The sequence below is a fragment of the Frankliniella occidentalis genome, unplaced genomic scaffold (genome assembly GCF_000697945.3).
Source record: "Frankliniella occidentalis isolate FOCC.00 unplaced genomic scaffold, Focc_3.1 Scaffold76, whole genome shotgun sequence".
NCBI classification, from domain to species: Eukaryota; Metazoa; Arthropoda; class Insecta; order Thysanoptera; family Thripidae; genus Frankliniella; species Frankliniella occidentalis.
Genome location: NW_026267206.1, coordinates 544,523 through 550,852, shown reverse-complemented (window position 1 = coordinate 550,852; position 6,330 = coordinate 544,523). Strand labels below are relative to the sequence as shown.

Genomic DNA, 6,330 nt, shown 5'->3' with positions numbered 1-6,330 from the left:
CCTTGGGCGGGCAATGAAGCGCAGAATTGCGTGGGCCGCGCCGCCCGGGCGAAGCGGAGGAGGCCTGGCGGCCAGGACCCTCCGGCCCGGACTCCCTGTGGACCCCTCCAGGTCCAGGTCCAGGTCCTGGACTTGTAGTCCGCCAGGCGGGCCGGCCCCGGCCGCCCTGCAAAAGGTCAGCCGAGGGGCGAGCTTCGTCCTTCCCCCCCGTGTCTTCCCCCCTCTCCTGACACATCCCCGCGCCGCCGCCGGCAGCGACCGCCACCACCACCTCTTCTCGGAAGACGCACAAATTATTTACTTCACAGCTTTTATCCTGCCGATCTAAAAACACATTCGGGGCTCTTTGAAGGCTTACGTTACACAACGTAACAGCGCGCAGCGTGACGCGCACGCTCTGTGTGTGTGTGTGTGTGTGTGTGTGTGTGTGCGTGTGTGTGTGAGTGAGCCCATTGTAACCCCGTGATTGACGCAGCCAATCAGCTGCCGCCGCGTCGCGCCGCTAACGACTCATTACCAAAAGCTTTTCTCGTCCAGATTATTTGAGATCGGCGCCGTGGAGAAGGAGAAGGCCGCCGCCAAAGCCGACAGCGGCGCAGCAGCACGGCGGCGGCGGCGGCGTCCTGGCGGCCTTGGGGATCCCTTCGAAACGACCCCGCCGCCGTGGCCGCCACCCGCCACCCGCCGTCCGTCAGTCCGCCCCTGGGCTCGGTCTCGCGTCAGCTGTCAACTCAACTCTGTTCCACACCGCATACATCGCGATTTGGTTGATTTACCGTTTCTCGTGTTCGTGTTTTGCAATTTTCATTGTGTCGCTTTGCGTGGTTTACATCACGAGGTGTGTGACATATTTGTGACGTTCGTGCGCGTTCGAGTGATTTCGAATGAATGTGACGTGTGACGAGTGGCGTTGTGAACGTTCTCTAACCTCCACTCGACCCCGTAAGTCCGTTATATTTATCTCACTTCCGATTAAAGGGACTGCGGTGCGATAGAGACAGAGACAGTTGCAGTTGCTCGAAACTTTAACCCTGGTTCTAACCTCCAAGAGGACGCCAAACGGATCCATCATGATCAACAAGTGCGACGGCTGTCTGCTGCAAGGTGCTGCTGTGGCTGTGCTCGGGTGCCTCGAGGATGAAGTCATCCGGTCGGTAAGTCAAGTACAACAATTGAATGAAAGTGAACGAAAGTGGCTTTTGTAATTGAATGAATGAAAGATGGAAAACTCAAGTACCCTAGAGCACAGTGAAAAATGATGTGCAAAGATAGCTTTTGTCGTCTTGATATGTGGTTCGCCCTATGTTCGCCCATGTTTTCTTTGGAAAGTTTTATGAATCGACGATATTGGTTTGGTGGAACTTGAGCTGAATATATATATTTGGAATGCAATGTTCCCAGATCATTTTACCCGTTCAAATCTCTAACTAAATTTGGATAGTGATTATGCAGAACTTGATCTGAATACACATTTGAAATGCAGAATCTATAGAACAATTAACCCGTTCAAACCTCTAACTACATTTTGATATGTGATTTAGAAATTAAACATTATACGTTTGAAAAAATTGCAAAGTTTATAATTTAGTGAAAACAAGTGCCACTTCCAGAATGTTGTTTGTTGCACAGGTCACTAGGTGTACTTGTCTTTTATTCACATTAACTCTATTTGAATGGAGCTACTTTGTCTTGATTGTTCTTCATTCAACAGTCTTCTAACAAAATGCGACTGTTACTGACCGCCACTCAATGCACTGAAGTATCGTAAAAAACACCATAACCATAACATAATGAAAATTACCAACTCTCTAGTTTCCTCAGCAATTTGCACACATGAATGGGAGTTGGGAGCCTTGACTGAAGTGGGTCCTGCTGTGATGACGCTTTGGTGATGCCATGGCGGCTGCATAGCTCACATGGCTCACCTTCAGCTTACCTCACCTGCCACGGTTGACAGGGAAAGCAAACTTTTTTGAGGCAAAAGGAACAACGGTGCGCCGTGTGGTGTCTTGTGGTGGGCGTATGGGAAAGGCACACACACACAGTCTGACGTCATGTCGGTGTCACTGATCCCACCGCGCCGCGCTTGGAGCCCCGAACGGCCCCACCCCGCCCCGCCTCGCCCCGCCCCGCCCCGCCTCGCCTCGCCCCGCCTCACCCGCCCCACCCCGATATGACACTCCTCGCTTTTCACTTAGGCCCCAAAGTCACCGAGCTGTTAGCCGCTGTTTGTTCTGCCGGGCACATCGGTGTGGGGTTGTTGCCCGCTTCCAAACTTAGCCTCACACTTCCAAGATTTTTACTTTCTCGATTTCCACGTGCACCGAAGCAATGAAGCCGAAGCGGTCCTTTCGCAAGTCCGCGCCTCTGCGCCGCCGTCAGCGGATCCCTACTGCCTAACCTAAGGCCGGCGACCGAGGGGTGGATAACTCCCCGGCCAAGTGTACACCCCTAATTCTGACCAATTCAAACTAATTCAGGCCAATTCAATTTAATTCAAACGAATTCAAAACTAATTCAATTAATTCAGTCCAATTCAAGACAATTTATATTCAATTCAAGTCAATTCAAGCCAATTCACGCTAATTCACGCTAATTCATTAACATAAAATCGCAAAAATTCAAACCAATTCATTCCAACTCAGTCTAATTCAAATTCAATTCAACCTAATTCAAATTCAATTCTTGAAATTTGTACACCCAATTCAGGAGTTATCCACCCCTCGCCGGCGACTCACAATCGGGTAGTAGTACCGTTTTCCAGGTGAACTCCGCGCGAGTCGCATTTGCGTGCTCGTGTGCGAGAGAGAGGGAGGGATAGAGAGGCGGGCGATGGGTGTGGTGTACGTGTGCGACAGACGGGCGTTCTCCTCTACCGCCACAGGGACATTCTTCAAGCTGACACTACGCAAGGTCCTACAGTAGGTTGTGTCACTTGGGGTATCGTGCTCTGATTGGTTGACGGATCGTGACGTCACCGTCAGTACTCTCGCGCCGTAGTTCAAATAGCTGATCGAGTGTTCACACAATTTCACTCACAATATTCATTTTCAGGAAAAATAATGTCGAGAATATCATTATTTTGTCCCCTACTTAGATATTGCACCACGTTTGGGCTTGGATGGTCGTTCTGTAGTGAGATATGAAACGGATGACATCTGTCAGAATCTGCCGGCCGCCGGTGCCAGAAGGGCGGCCATATTGGATGAGAGGTTAGGTTGACTCTTATCCGTTACATATCAGTACGCAAACAAACGATCCGGTTGAAATTCATCATTCAAAGTTTACCCACACCTTGTTTATGCCACACCGATGGTATATTTTTATAGTCCGTTCGGTTAATTACTGTTAAAATAAAATTGAGTTGACAGGTATTTTCAAATTTGGCGCGAGCGAACTGACGCTGACGTCACGATCAGTCAACCAATGAGAGCACGATACCCCAAGTGACACAACCTACTGTAGGACCTTGGACACTACGTGCTGCACGTGCGGGCACACATTGTCGCCAAAGGGCCGCTCGGATACCGTTCCCTCTAGGGTTGTGATTGACTGTTTAGCCGCGCCAGCACAGAGAGGTTCAACGGACTTGGTAGGCCGGATAGATAAAAAGACTGCCGAGCTGAGTCTTGGCAACGCGTCGCCCCCTCCCCCTTCCTCTGCCGAGCTAACTAGGATTAAGTTGCGGTGCGGCGGCGACCGCTGCCCAGCTTTATAAAATGTGGGTCAAAATCTGTTCCGTCTCCGTTACTATGTGCTGCGTACGCGGCATGCGGGATCACGACGTCTCCTTGCGGTACGGCAGGGACCGCGGCGGCGGCGACGCCGGACCCGAGGGCGCGGGCCGCGAGCCGCGAGCCGCAGGCGGAGGGTAGCGGAGGGGCCGCCGCGCCGATCTGACGCGGCACGATTTCAATTTGTGGAGGAACAAAATACTATGCCTATCCCTCTCCTCTGCGTGTTTTGTGTTTTGGTTATCCGCCCGCGTGTGCGCCCGCCTGTCTTGCAGTCGGCCGCACAAAGGTATCCCTCACTCAAAAAATCAAAAGAAATCAAGAAAAATTCAAGTAAAATACCAAGAAAAAAAATTAGCGAAAAAATCAAGAAAAAAATCAAGAAAAATAAATAAGAGAGGAAAAAGGAAACAATCAAGAGAAACAGAAAAATCGGTGTATGCTTGAATTTATAGTGAAGTATCGGACACAATACCCAGACCTGCGCGCAATCTGGCCGGAAGGCACACAAAAGTGTCCATACGGAGCCTTCTGGGCGTGGGGTCAGGTATCGGTCAGGTGAGGTGAGCGTCGCCAGCTCCTGGATTGACCCAGGTACGGGGTCGGGGTCCATCCGCCGGCCTCGCCCTTTCGGGTCCAGGTCAGGGCACGAACACGACTTCGGCAGGGGCTCGGGACTCCCGAGGGCGCGCGGCCGCCTAGGCCAGAACCTGCTTATGCACCTGCCCAACCTGAACCTGCCGGCTGAACCGTTAGAGGGCTCGGGCGGACAGTCTGGACGCAGCCCTCGACAGAGCTTCACACCGCTGCAGCCGCACCCAAAGGCCGCGCGTCGCCCTCGGATACGGACCAGGTATGTTGTCGTTGTTAGTATGTAGAGCAAACTTCTAGTCGTTATTATGAACGTTTTTCTTCATACTGGCGTATTGAAAAATGCGTAAGCTGAGCATGTTGACAGAAATCCGTAAGCTATGAATGAAAAAGTTCATAATATTATCTTAGTTTGTAATGTAATTGTAAATAACATGTACATGGGTGGCTGATCGCACTCATGTGTTGCATATTGCATGTCGCTTGTAGGGTTTGCCTATCGTCCCTCACGGTGGCACCCGATGTTGTTTAGCCCGGTAAAAAGGGTTTCGAGGTACGGTACCGTGCGGTGTTTAGATAACAGATTTCTAGATCCTAGACCTGTAAGAAACCGGGTGCAGGAATATTTTCCATGGAAGAAGTCGTACAATTACAATTAAAAATAGTAAAATTTACAAGCCCTGTGTATCGACTTGGAATCGAATAAAGAGCGAAAATGGGAAGTTGTACATGTACGACTCGTTTTGTAAATGGCAAATTACAAAGTAAATCGTACATGTACGAACATATTTTTTTACAGTGAAGAGACAAATATATACCGAGTCTGAGCAAAATCGGGGATTTACACCTAGCTTAGTTTCCCTGTCAGAGCCCCCTCGGCCCTTGGCGCGTGTAGCGAGTGCAGCGCAGGGGCTCTCCCTGGGGCAGTCCCCCGGGGAGGCCGTCGGGGAGGCCCCTGGGCACTCCTCCGGGGAGAGTCCTAGACGGTGCCCTGGGCAGCCCGGGGAAGTGTCCTGGACAGCCCCCTGCTTTCTAAATAGCAATGGTCATATTTTGCCCAAGGCAAGATGCTTTGCAAGATGTAACGTAGAACAAATATTTACCTCGTCCAACCGTAGATACAAATTTGTGACTGCACAAGGTTCAAAACGACCTCTTGCAACACTCCCTTTTCTCCCCACCGTCCTGCCTACCTGCTAGGCGCCCCCCTCCCCCCTTTCTGCCCGTCCCTGACCGCACATTTTGGTGGTGGGCGATGCCATAATGAGTTGGCGGGGCATTCAAATGTCTGCCTCGGCTTATGGCGGGGCGAGGCCGGGGACCGCTACGGGGATCTGACGGGGGAAGCAGGGAGGGGGGAGGGGGGGCAGGTGCGGTGCGTAGAAGAGGAGCGGCAAGCGGCTGTGAGAGATGTGCGAAAAGGATAGAGGGGGGGGGGGGGTACTGTTCCCATGGAACCGTTTCCTTTTCTCAGCTCGCGTCCACCGCGGTGCGCGACCGCAGCTCCGCAGGCGGGGAAGATGATACCGCGCCAAAGGGTTTGTTTACCCCCCCCCCCCTCGCCCACACACACATCTGTCTGTGGACAATAGCGGGAGGGGGGGGGGTATCCAAATATTATGAGGCCCATAAATAAAAAGGATCCGGATCGTCATTGGAGGCCCCATGATATTTGTACGCCGCGGTATAAATATCATGGGGTCTCATATTGGACTCCGATGACCGTCCTGATCCTTTTTAGACCGCTACTTGGTTGCTCACCCCCCCCCCCCCCTTTACTGTCCCTGCCAGAACACGCGCCCCTCCCCGCTCTCCTCCCCTCTCACCCGGCCGGCGGGGGCCTGTGTCTTCTCCCTCCCTCGACTGATGCTTTTCATGTGTGTACATCCTAACCAGTTTACCTGTCATATGGCTTACAAATTTGCATCCTATCATTGGTCAAATTATAATGTTTCCTTCAGAGAGACGCAAATTTGGCATTTATTTTTAACATGCAAGTCTGTAT

General features: G+C 51.7%; 1 protein-coding gene across 2 annotated transcripts in view; it reads left to right on the top strand.

The window, feature by feature from the left end:
- The first annotated feature begins 430 nt into the window (after positions 1-430).
- LOC113209653 (gastrula zinc finger protein XlCGF57.1-like) overlaps positions 431-6,330 on the top strand; it is an 8,692-nt gene continuing 2,792 nt past the window's right edge. The window contains exon 1 of one of the 2 annotated variants that reach the window (XM_052268803.1): positions 431-1,154. The gene's annotated coding sequence lies outside the window, so the exon portion shown is untranslated. Of the gene's footprint in view, positions 1,155-4,515; positions 4,588-6,330 lie in introns of those variants that run through there. The other variant, XM_026427298.2, reaches the window with a different exon arrangement.